Consider the following 13,124-nt stretch of genomic DNA (forward strand, 5'->3'; position numbering starts at 1 on the left):
TCCAGGGAAGGCTTCTTAAGGAGGGGTCTCACCACCGCCTCTTTCAAGGCGGCGGGGAAAACCCCTTCCACCAAAGAAGCATTTATAATCCCCTGGAGCCAGCCTCGCGTCACTTCCTGAGCAGCCAGCACTAACCAGGAAGGGCACGGATCCAGTAAACATGTAGTTGCATGTAACCTCCCCAGCAACCTGTCCACGTCCTCGGGAGCCACAGAATCAAACTCATCCCAAATAACCTCAACAAGACGCGTCTCCGTCATCTCGGTTGGATCATCGCAATCTTGGTCCAAACTATCCCGAAGCTGAACGATTTTATCGTATAGATAACCGTTAAACTCCTCAGCACGTCCTTGCAAAGGGTCATCCCGAACCTCCTGATGAAGGAGGGAACGGGTCACCCGAAACAAGGCGGCTGGGCGGTTATCTGCCGATGCAATGAGGGTGGAAACGTAAGAATGTTTCGCCTCCCCCATTGCGACTAGGTAGGTCTTAGTAAAAGACCTCACTAGTGTCCGATCAGCCTCGGAACGGCTAGACCTCCAAGTGTTCTCTAGGCGTCTTCTCCGGCGTTTCATCTCTCTCAGCTCCTCGGAAAACCAGGGAGCCAATTGAGATCTACGCCGGGTCAGAGGCCGCAAAGGCCCGTTCCAGGCCGCAACTAGTTCTTCAGTCGTGCCGTGGGCCAGATCCTCAGGGAACGGCCCAAGCTCCGTCCGGAACCTCTCCGGGTCCATCAGGCACCTGGGACGGAACCAACACATTGGCTCCGTCTCCCTGCGGTGGTGGGCAGCGGTTCGAAAGTCTAGGCGAAGGAGAAAATGATCTGACCATGACACCGGTTCCGTCACTATATCTCCTAATTCCAGATCATTAACCCACTGACCTGAGATAAAAATCAAGTCTAGTGCGCCTCCCCCAATGTGTGTAGGGCCATCAGTTACTTGAATCAGGTCCAAGGCCGTCATGGAGGCCTGGAACTCCTGAACCACCGTTGATGACAAGCCGCCTGATGGCAAGTTGAAATCCCCCAAGACCAAAAGTCTGGGAGTCTCAACCGCCACCCCAGCAAGCACCCAGCAAGCTCAGGTAGGGCTGTAGTCACGCAGCAAGGAGCCAGGTACGTGATCAACAGACCCATCTGATTCCGATGGCCCCACTTCACAAGGAGGGATTCACAACCAGCTATCTGAGGTACAGTGGACTCCCTCGCCTCCAGACTCTCTTTAATCACAGCCGCCACCCCCTCACCCCTACCTTGGCCCTTGGCTGATGGAATGCGCGGAAACCCAGAGGGCACAGTTCAACCAGGGGTACACCCCCCTCTGTGCCCAACCAGGTCTCCGTAATGCCCATAAAGTCCGCAGACTCCCTCTGAATAAGATCACAAATCAGGGGAGCCTTATTAACCACGGACCGGGCATTGCAAAGCATCAGCCTCAGACCCAAGCTCTGGGGATCCAGACCATCCGGGGAACGAGTAAGGACTGAGGGGCCGGAGCACGTGATCGCCTTTAAACATCGAACACGTGTTCCCGAAGAACGATACGGCCCCTTGCCTCTGCCATATCTGCCTCTCCCACTTACCGTACAGATGGCATGACACTCTCTACTCTGAACACTCCTCTCCCTCCCTGTCTTCGGACCAACTAAAGTAATGCCATGAACGCGCTCTGGGACTGGACATACCCTCCCCGACGGGTTTCCCCAAGCACCCGCCCTTACCCTCCCTACCCTTAAAAGTTCCCTATTTAAAAATCCCCAAAGGCTCTTTTTAGCCGCATGCCACCGCATTCCAAAATCCGTCGTCAAGGTAGGCCTTCGATAACGTAGAGGGCCATGTCCGCGAGAGGGGGGAATCTCACAGACTGAGAAGTTGCCTCCTTAGATACATCTCGGAAATATATGGAGATGGACAAATCCATCCAAATATATGGAGATGGACAAATATATGGAGATGGACAAATCCAGTCCCAAACCAGTCTTTACGATGGTAATGCAGATATAATATTTACATGTTTCAAGCACTAGAGTATGAAAGTAAAAAGCCTAACTCGGTGTATAAATTGTAAAAGGCCATTTATGGGCTGAAGCTGTCAGCCAGGAATTGGAATGTATGTTTAGAAGGGTCTTGTATTGAAGGGTCTTGGGTTCAAGAGTTGCAAGGCTGATGGTTGCATATATACTGGAAAGTTAAAAGGTGGGGATTGTCAACTATTAGCATTTGTGGATGATCTTTGCTTCATTGCAAAGGATGTAGCACAGATTTCTTTTTTGAGAACATTTTTTATTTTTTACACACAAGCAACAACATACAATGTATCTTTCCTGAACAAAATATCAGCCAGGTACATATTTACATCCAGTTCAGTTTTTTCCAACACCTCTTATATGCTTTTATCAATATATTTTCCTTCCCCTTTTTTTCCCTATTTGCATTTCTCTTAAAAAAATCTAATCTAACCCTCCATCCCCAATTTTAATCTTTAGCCACACTTTCCCCCCCTTTTTCTTTTCCCATTTATGTTAAAACCCTATATTCCCATTTACTAATTTCTTTCTTTTCAATTTCCATAGCTTCAGCATCATTCATCTCTTTACATTTCAATGACAATTTTAAAATTGTTATTCATAATCTTATTAAGAAAATAAGAAAAACCAGCAGGCATTTCCATCATTTCAAGGCCTTTATTTCAATTCCCTTCTTTTTTTCTTAAAATTCCTTGCTCTCTTTGCTTGTCCTATTTTCCTTTCCCCCCATTTTTTTGTTTCTCTCTATTAGTCCCTATGTAGTCCTTTGACTTTGTATTTTTTCCCTTCTCTTCTTTCTTCCCTTGTTCCTTCCTTCCCATCTTGTTCTTCCCCCCCACTTCTTGTTTTCAGTACTTTTTCATTTACTTTCATCAGCTTCTTTGTGCTATTTCTCTTTTTATTTTTCCCCTTTCTGGAGGTTCTTCCGCCTCTCTCCCCTTAAACTCTTTCAAAATTACATAATCACTTAATAGTTCATCATCAGTATTTTTTTCTTCCTCTTCCAACGCCCTTTCTTGCTTCATGGATTCTTTGTTTGCTGTCAGTTCTGGAGCAGCTCGTGTCTTCTGGATCCTGTTTTCCATACGGTCTTGTGATTATTTCTTTTATTTCTTGCTTAAAAGTCATATGCATTTTTTTCATCATTTCAATTATTCCCTGTGCCATTATTTGGAGTTGTAGTTCTTATTATCAGTCAAACAGTTTATTGACAAAATTCTCCCTTTCGGTTCTCACCAGCCTTATCACTGCCGTAGAAAAGTTTTCCACAATAAATGTTAGTCCACGTAATTTTCTCTTCTGCCTGAGGATGTCACTTTCCAATCCACAGTTCTAATCCACAATTAGCGAAGGTATCCATTTTGTTTCCTTTACTTAGAGCCATGCCTTGTTTTGCTTTAACTTTTTATTTTTCCAATTATTCCCATTTAAAATCTGTATCCCAATTTACTTAGTTCAAATTCATTGAGGAAAAAGAAAATCAGAGATATTCCACCACATTGCGGTTTTAAATCCTCCATTTTTTCCTTTTTGTAGTCTGTAACTAATTTTAAAAGTTTCCCAATTTTTCAAATTTTCCAGCTTTGATTAGGGGGCTCCCTTATTTTTTCTCTTTTGTTTGAGGGGTCTCTACTTCAATTTTAAAAGTCAAATTTCTCTTGAGTCTTTGGGTACTGCTTCCGTTTCTTTTGTTTTAGTATGTTTACAGTCCTTCTTAATTTAGCCGCTGTTCCACCGCCAATTTTTTTTTTGCAAATGTCAAGTTTAGAGTGTTTTTTTGTGAGTTGGTATTCACAAAAATATTCACAAAAATATTTCATCCAATTCACCACTCCTTCTCAGTAACTTGGTCTGGTTGCCCCAGCTTAGTGATGGCTGCCATAGCCATGTCCCCGCCATTGAGTTGAAGAGATTTCCTCCAAACCTTTGAGGAACTTGCCAGTTCCTCTCAGTTGGCCGGGGTGCCTCCTCTTCTTCACCGTCCCTACAGGACAGCTCTGGTCCGAAGACCCCTCAAACGGCGGTTCGTCAGCCCGAGGATTTGCAAAGCTTGGCGGAGCTCACTTTTCCCCATCTGTCTCGCTGCGACGCTTCTAGTGATTTTCATAATAGTTTGGGTGAGGAGGAAAGTGAAGCCTGTTATAACTGTCACAGTGGTCCAGGCCAGAAATAGCTTGTGCAGTAAGCATCCTGAGTCACTTTACTGCTGCACCAACACAATTGCATTAGATGGGTGTAAAAAGGATTCTCAGGTATTTGAAGGGAACTGTGAATTTGGGTCTTCAAATACAGGTCTCTGAAGAATTAAAATTGAAATGTTGGCTTCCGATGGTGATGTCATACCGTGGCGGTTCAGAAGGACAGAGCTCTGTCCTCTGTGCCAGATCGGGGGCCGTAAGAGGCAAAGTTTTGTCCTGGAAGAACATACAATAGAAGGAGGAAGTCTCAGAGGCAGCAAGGAAAGGTGCGGTTTCCAGCTGCGCTAGGAAGAGAACCTCCAACCCGACGTGAAAGAAGTTTGCCTTAATGGCAGACCTGGAGGTGTGACACAGCGGCCAAAGAGAAAAGGGAAGCGAGGAGAGAAGACAGTATAGCAGGCATAACGTGAGCAGTGGATTTAGTCGAGCTTGGAAGACCGGCGAAAAAGCAACTGGAGGATCGATTAAAGATTACTGAGTGAGTCTTCAATAGAGAAAGACTATTCTGAACAATTGACAGCATTCTGACATTGGGAGCAGTCGAGTGAGCAGAAGAGAACAGTAAACAGTTAAAAAGTGAAAGGAGTGGAGTTTCACTCCTTGTGATAAATAAGGAACTGTAAATAAAGAACTGTATTTCAAAATTCAGAAACTTGTGCTCCAACGGAGAAACGAAAAGCTTACAGTTGAGAAGGAAAGATTGAGAGAGTGACTGTCCAGACAGAGAGAGACTGACATTGTAAGATGGAAGCTGATGCAACAGCGAAAATAACGGGATTAAAAATATTCAAACATTCACATACCCCCTTCCTTTTTTTTCTCTTTCCAATTTTTATAGCTAAACATTCTCCCACTTTATACGTTTATAATATTATTTAGTACTCTTAGATTTGGCTATAGATTATAAATTTAGTTTTTAGAAATATATATATTTAACCACTCTGACAAAAATATATCTATTTAAGAAACTTAGCTAATAGACAATATAGAGTTGTGGTGATAGCTATATAAATACTTAATCACATTTTTTTGGTACCCAATACCAACTGTATGGATTGTATTTATTAACTTTATTAACTATCAACTAGATTAATAACTTGATTTTCTCAATTAAGATTAATGAGTATTTATTGTATTTATTCTATCTATTGTATTTATTGTACCTAATATCCAATATTTAACATTTATTATTTTTATTATCTTTACTATTTTTATTATCAAATACTACTTATTGATACATAATAGTAAAATTGATATTGATTTATAGAGCTAGAACTATATTGATTAAAAGGGAATTAGTTTAATTCATAGGAAAGTATAATCAATACAAGTATCAATACAAACTAGATTAATACAATTGGATGGTAATTTGGGAGACTATATCTAAAATCCTAGGTAAACAGCATAAAATTATAAGACAAATGACCACTATTACAATCCTGAAAACTGGAAAGAAGGCCACTCCCAATACCGACTGCTTCTCCATTGAACCAAAGATTAATTGAAGGAATGTTAACCATTGAAAAATCGAACGCCATTCCAAATATGCAGGCAATGCAAGCTACCCTGATGACAATACAAGAAACAATGGTAAAACTCCAGGAAAATATGACAAAAAATTATGGAGAAATTAAGATTTAAAATTAGAAATGGGAGAGATGAAGACAGAGTTATACAAATTGGACGATAGAATGGGCGCAATTCAAGAAGTGATCCAGAAAAATGAGGAGAGAATAAAAACTATTGAAAATAGAACAGAGCAAACTGAGAAAAATCTAGAAATGGTAGATCGGAAAATGTCAGGGATGAATAAGGAATTAGGAGAATCATTGATACATTTGGAGATGGATTGGGCTTCCTTTTTTCTGAGGTTCCAAAATGTCATGGAGACAAAAGAAGAGGATCTAGGGATACTGATGGCAGGCTTAATTGCAGATGCACTGCAAAGGGACAAGCGAGAGATTATAAATGAATTGGATGATGTATACAGGGTCTATACGAGTTATGCTAGACGCCACAAACTCCCTAGGAAAGTTCACTTAAGATTCGCCCGCAAGAAAGTGAGAGATATGGTATACAAGATCACAAGAGAGGAACCGATGACGTACAAAGGAAAAGAAATTATTACACTGAAACAAATCCCTAGGAAGGTCCACGAACAATGCAAAGATTACCATTTTTTAGCGACCCAATTAAATAAAAGGAATATACGGTTCTGATGGATTACCCCGGAGGGAATGTAAGTCTCCTGGAATGATAAAAAAAAATTAAAGTTGATAGTATGGAGAAAGCTCAAGAACTGTATGACCAGCTAGCTGGTTCAGAGGTAGAATATAATAGTAGGGAGGAATTGGAATTGGCCAGCCAAGATGAACAGTGGCAGGAGATACAAAAGAAAGACCAAGAGGATAAAAGTAAGGAGGAGAAAGATAATCGAGGAGAAGAGGGAGTAAGAACAAGAATCCAAAGAAAGCAACAAGTGACACAAAATTAAGAGTGGAAGAGGAACTGAAATTTATATCATTAAATGTGAATGGTTTAAATTCACCATCCAAAAGAAGACATGCATGTTCTAAATTAGTTAAACAACAAGTAGATATTGTGTACCTCCAGGAGATGCACATCCAAAAACAAGATGAAAAATATTTACAATATAACAAATTGGGGAAACTATCCAACATTGGCAGAAGAAAAAAAAAAGAGGGGTGGCGGTATATATCAAAGGGGATAATAGCTAAACAAATATATAAATAGTAATGGGTCAAAAAATATTTTGCTAGTTGTGATATATGCGCCCAATAAGAATCAGGTGGACTTTTATAAAAATGTGTATGATAAGATAATAGAGATAGGGAATGACAATGTTTGTTTGTTTGGTGATTATAATGCAATAGTGGACATTAAAAAGATTATGTAAATAACCAAAAAACAAAAATAAAAAGGAATACCTTACTCAAAGTTTTTTTTGAAATGGCAGAAGAATTAAATCTATTAGACACCTGGAGATTTCATAACCCAGAAGAGACAAAATTTACTTTCTATTCTAACCCCCATAGATCCTGGCCGAGAATTGATGTGGCCTGGATTTATGGAGATTTAATTAAAGATGTTGAAACTGTAGAGATTATGCCAAATACCTGGGCCGATCATAATCCTCTCAAAATAATATGGAAAGGGCAAAAAAGAAAGGCAGATGGACATTGAATCCACACATTTAAAAAAAAAAAGAATATATTCAAAAGATTCTAGGCTTCCAGTGACGTCACCACTCCTGTTGGGCGCTCGAACAGGGCGCTCCGCATTAGAAGATCGTAAAAGTCAGTGAAAAAGCAGAAATCAACTGTTCACTGGCCTTAGCATACCCCTTGGGCAAAAAGGGGGGGTGCAGAGCTGCGGGGGAGTGGTAGATCTCCCCAGGGGCTTTGCTCTTAAGAGCAAAATTCCTTGGTTTGAGATACCACCGAGCCTCGCTGTACTCCGGCTTCAAACGCGCTCCTGTTTTTTCTGCTCAAAAGGACTTGTCAAATGGATTGATTTTTTTAAGCAGACGGGGAAAATCACAAGTGCTCGATCTTTGAAGTAGAAACAGCACGCAAGTATCCTGACTTCCCCTTTTGAAATTGGAAACCCTTCTTTGTCTCTGCTTAATTGACTCTTTAAAATAGCATCTGAAAGCGAAAGTGTGAATTTCTCAGTCTAACAAAGTAGCACTATTTTGTGGATTGTTATAAACAGAGCTCTCCTATATTGAAGGGAGCAAACAAAAGTTTTTAAGTTTAAATTCTTTATTTGAATAAAGAATTTATTGAAGAGTGAAATGGCTGCTAAGCCATCAAAACCCTCTGGGAGGAGAGGATCTGAAGCAAATCTTGAGGATATACTTAAAGAACAATTAAAACTCTCTGAAGAGAGGCAAAAGGAGATTATGAAAAACTTAATGGTGAAATAAGGGAACAAATGAAGGATAATAATGAAAAAATAAGAGAAAATATTATGTTGGCTTTTCAATGTTTGTCTAAAAAAGTGGAGGGAATGGAAGAAGAGATGCAACAGATCTCTCAGTCAAATAAGCACTTAGAAGATAAAATGGAAGGTATTCAGACAAAAGTGGATGAAAATAAAGATCAGGTTGTGATATTGCAGTATAAGCTTATGGAAGGAGCTCTAAGAATTCGCGGTTTGCAGGAACAGAGAAGAGAGGACCTAAGAAAAATCGTATCAGAAGCACTGGTTGAATTTATTGAAGTGGAACCGCAAGAGGTAGCTTATCATTTTTTTAAAAAAAATTTATTTGCATTTATATCCCGCCCTTCTCCGAAGACTCAGGGCGGTTTACACTATGTTAAGCAATAGTCTTCATCCATTTGTATATTATATACAAAGTCAACTTATTGCCCCCAACAATCTGGGTCCTCATTTTACCTACTTTATAAAGGATGGAAGGCTGAGTCAACCTTGGGCCTGGTGGAACTTGAACCTGCAGTAATTGCAAGCAGCTGTGTTAATAACAGACTGTCTTAGCAGTCTGAGCCACCAGAGGCCTTTTGATAAATTGATAAAATATATAGAGTTAATTCTTGGATCGCAAGACAGAGAAAGCTACTTCAGGACATTGTGGTTTATTTTGTGAAAAGAACTGTGAGAAATCAGATTTTGCAAGTTGTATACAGAAAATTTTGAAAATTGGAGAACAGGAGTTGAAGGTCCTGAAAGAGATTCCTTCCAAGATGTTAAGAGACAGGAAGGAGTTTGTCTTTTTTACACAAGAACTTAAAAAACACCAGACTCAATTTAGATGGGAGGTGCCAGTTGGTCTGACAGTATTTTATCAAGGAAGGAGATACCGAATTAACACTGTGTTAAAGGCAAAGGATTTTCTCTCTAGTCTTGAAAGTTGAAATAGAAGTGGTAGAAAAACTTCAAGAGATTCAAGAGGGCATGGTGAGCCACAAGAGCAAAGGGTGACAAGAGGAGCCCTTAAGTGTAAAGAAGAGCAACAGCTTCAAAGTAAAAGGCAGGACCCCAGAATAGAAGCTGTGGGAGGAGCTAGATGGAAGATACTGGAGGAGGATCTTCTGCTGTCTGCTTCAAAGCTTCAGGAGGCCAGTAATGGCAAATAGAATTTTGTCATGGAATGTTAATAGCTTGAATTCAGCTCAGAAAAGGAGGAAAATATTTCACTATTTGAAAAAATTTAAAAATGATGTGATTTGCCTGCAAGAGACACATATCAAATTATTAGACCAAAAATACTTAATAAACTCAAAATTAGGCAAACATTTTGTTGCATCAGCTTTGGATAAAAAGAAAAATGGTATTGTTGTATAAATCAGGAAGGATATACCAGCTAAGCTAATTGAGGCAGATACTCAAGAAGATTTATTGCTATTGAACTGGTGATAGATGCAAAAAAGATATTACTGATAGGTATTTATGCACCTAATCAGTAACAAGAAAAGTTTTATAAAATGCTACACGAGAGGTTGACCCTCTGGGATTACAGTTCGTTTATTTTATTAGGCGATTGGAATGGAGTAATTGATACAAGAAATGATAAGAGAACCTATTCTAAGAAGATACTTATACATGCAAAACCACCAAAACCCTTTTTTGAAATGATGGAAGACTTTGAGTTTAGAGATATATGGAGGTTACGGAATCCAGATGAGAGAGATTTTACTTTTTTCCCCGATAGGCATCAATCTTTTTCACGTATTGACTTTATCTTAATTTCTAATGACTTGCTTTCTAGAGTGAAGAAAATGAAGATATTTCCGAGGTGTTTAACTGACCATAGCCCAGTTTGGATGGAATTACTACAAGGAAAAAAAGATGGTAGAACATGGAGGCTAAATGAAAATTTGTTTAGATATGGGATAATGTAAATCAATGTAAGAAACAGATGAAGGAATTTTTTGATTTTAATATGGACAAGGGGACACTAATAGGAACTGTGTGGGAGGCAAGTAAAGCCTTTATGAGAGGTATATTGATATATTTGGACAATAGGCAGAGGAATAATAAACAAAGGCAGCGTAGGTACTTGGAAGAAGAAATTCAAAAGAAACAACAATTATTAATACAAAACCCACAGGACCAGAAACTTAAGGAGACTATAAGGATATTACAGAGTCAATTTAATATTTTAATGGCAGACCAGGTGGCAACAAATATACAATATGCTAAACATAATACCTTTTGTAATGCAAATAAACCTGGGAGGTGGCTGGCATATAACTTAAGGAAAAAAACGAAAGCACGTGTCATAGAAAAAAATAGAATATAAAGGTAAAGAGATATATCAACAGGACAAAATTAAAAAGCCTCAGAATTTTATACTACTTTATATGCGAAAGATAAAATATTGAATAGAGACATTTATGATCACAGGGTTAATACTCTAACATTAGAACAAAGGGAAGAGTTGAATCGGCTGATAGCTACTGGAGAAATAGTGGAGGCAATTAAACAATTAAAAATGGGAAAAAAACCCGGTACAGATGGACTTACAGCAAGTTATTATAAAAAATTACAGGGTGAAATACTATACCCACTTAAAGAATTATTATTATTTTTTTTATTCAAAAAGTTTTACAGAAAATTTTTTTCCCCCCTTTCCCCCCAACCCCCCTCCCTTCACTAATACCCTCCCCCCTCCCCCCTGGCTTCCCGGAACAAGCACAAGGTATAGTTAAAAATAAAACAAACATATGCTAAGAAAATTTTCTCCCAAAACTATTATACCAATTTTCCTTCTCTAGCTCTGACTTCCTCCTAACATAACCAAAATCCTTCAAAAAAAATAAAAAATAAAAATAAAAATTAAGAATTAACAATAGTAAAATATATAAATCAATAGAACAAATTAATCCTAAAGTATTTAAAACCAACTAAAGCATAAAAATCCAATCCAATTCAAAAAATATGTCCCTTATAACTTCTATAACCATATAATTTTTCCCCCCATGTCTTTCTTACATAAGATCTTTTGAAAATATTCTATTTAAAATTTAGTGAAACACCTTATAAAATTTCAATACAGAAAATTACAATATCTATTCAACTTTAGTCCTTCCTCATCAAAATCCAGTATAGATCCAAATATCTAGTCTTTTATGATAGATATAAAACATATAATCAACCCATTTCTTCCAGATTCCTCACAAATTGTCTTTCCGGGACACTAATATTTTTGTCTATTAATATTTTAAAAAAACCTTGTTTCAAGAATAATACTTTTGTCTCTTGCCATTTTTTTTGGTGCATTAATCTCTGTCTTTCCTTCGTTACTCCTTTTAAAAAGTCAATCACAATATTTCCTAGTAATTCCTTATGTCCAAGAATCCAAAAATTACTGCCGTATATTCCATCAGTCCAAAAAAAGAACTCTTGGGAAACATTAAGCTTGTGAGTCTTTTCCATTTGAGAGACAATCTTCTGTAGCACAAATTCAGGCAGTTCATCCAAACTATTTAAAGAAAACTTCTTTACATCACCTTGTTTCTTCACGATCAAATCTTCATATTTATCCACTTTTATTTGTATCTCCTGCATTCCATTTTCCGAATGATTGCACTGGTTAATTTGCTCCAAGCTCTCATCCAAAACGTCCCCATTTTTTATCAATTCGTATTTTTGAATAATTAAATACATACTTTCTGTGTAGTCCTGTATAAAGTCACAAATCCATTCTTCTGAAAGAACCTCCATGACAAAGTTCCTGCTGAGAATCCCCTTGTAAAGTACTTAAACAACGTAATATAATCCAACAGTCCACAGTCAAACACAATAAGATAAAATCTCCATTCAGTTTCGATTCAACAGCAAAGCTCCCTTTGATGTATCGCTCTGCTTTCAGTTTCTCTAAAACGAAACTGAAGGGGGGGCGGAAATTTCTCTTTTTTTTTTAAAAAAAGGTAGAAGTCAGAAAATCAAAAATACTTGCAAACCAATAATTGTTCACTCACGCTTTTTCCGCCTGCTTTTAGTAACCACAAAAAGAAATCAATTGCTAGCAGAAGTGGACACCTTCCTCTTTTCCTGCTTTTTCAGGAGCGCAGTGAATACTGGAGGTTGGGGGAGGGGTTCAAGGGGATTCGACCTTTCAGGACTTTGCATTACAAAAACAAAGCCCCTAGGGGAATCTACCACAATTCCCCCCCCTTGCTCTTTCTTTCTCTTTCAACCAGAAATTTACCATATTCAATGCGGAGTGCCATAAATTAGCACCCAGCGAGAAAGGTGGCGCCACCCAGAAGCCCCACTTAAAGAATTATTTAATCAGATACAAGTAGGAGGGGGAATACCCCCATCGTGGAAAACATCTTTTATTTCATTGATACCGAAAGAGGAACAAGATTGCTCTAAACCCGGGAATTATAGGCTGATCTCACTTTTAAACAATGATTATAAGATTTTTGTTAAAATAATAGCAAATAGATTAATATTAGTTTTACAACAAAGAATTCATACTGATCAATCTGGTTTTATAAAAGGGAGGCAGATGAGGAATAATGTTATACAGATTGTTAATATATTGGAATATTTGGAAAAGAAGAATACTTCAGCAGCACTTATTTTTTTGGATGCGGAGAAAGCCTTTGATCGAATGCATTGGGATTTTTTATTTAAATTAATAGAGAAAATGCAATTTGGAGATTGCTTTGTTAGAATAATTAAGGCGATTTATGGAGAGCAAACAGCTCAGATTATAATAAATGGTAGTTTGACGGAAGTTATTAAGATTGCGAAAGGAACAAGACAGGGATGTCCTTTATCACCACTATTGTTTGTTTTAACTCTGGAACCATTATTGGATAAAATACGAGAGTTAAAAAAGATAGAGGGAATTAAAATTAGACAATATGAGTATAAAGTTAGAGCTTTTGCAGACGACTT

Source organism: Ahaetulla prasina, chromosome 7 (assembly GCF_028640845.1).
Source record: "Ahaetulla prasina isolate Xishuangbanna chromosome 7, ASM2864084v1, whole genome shotgun sequence".
Classification (NCBI taxonomy): domain Eukaryota; kingdom Metazoa; phylum Chordata; class Lepidosauria; order Squamata; family Colubridae; genus Ahaetulla; species Ahaetulla prasina.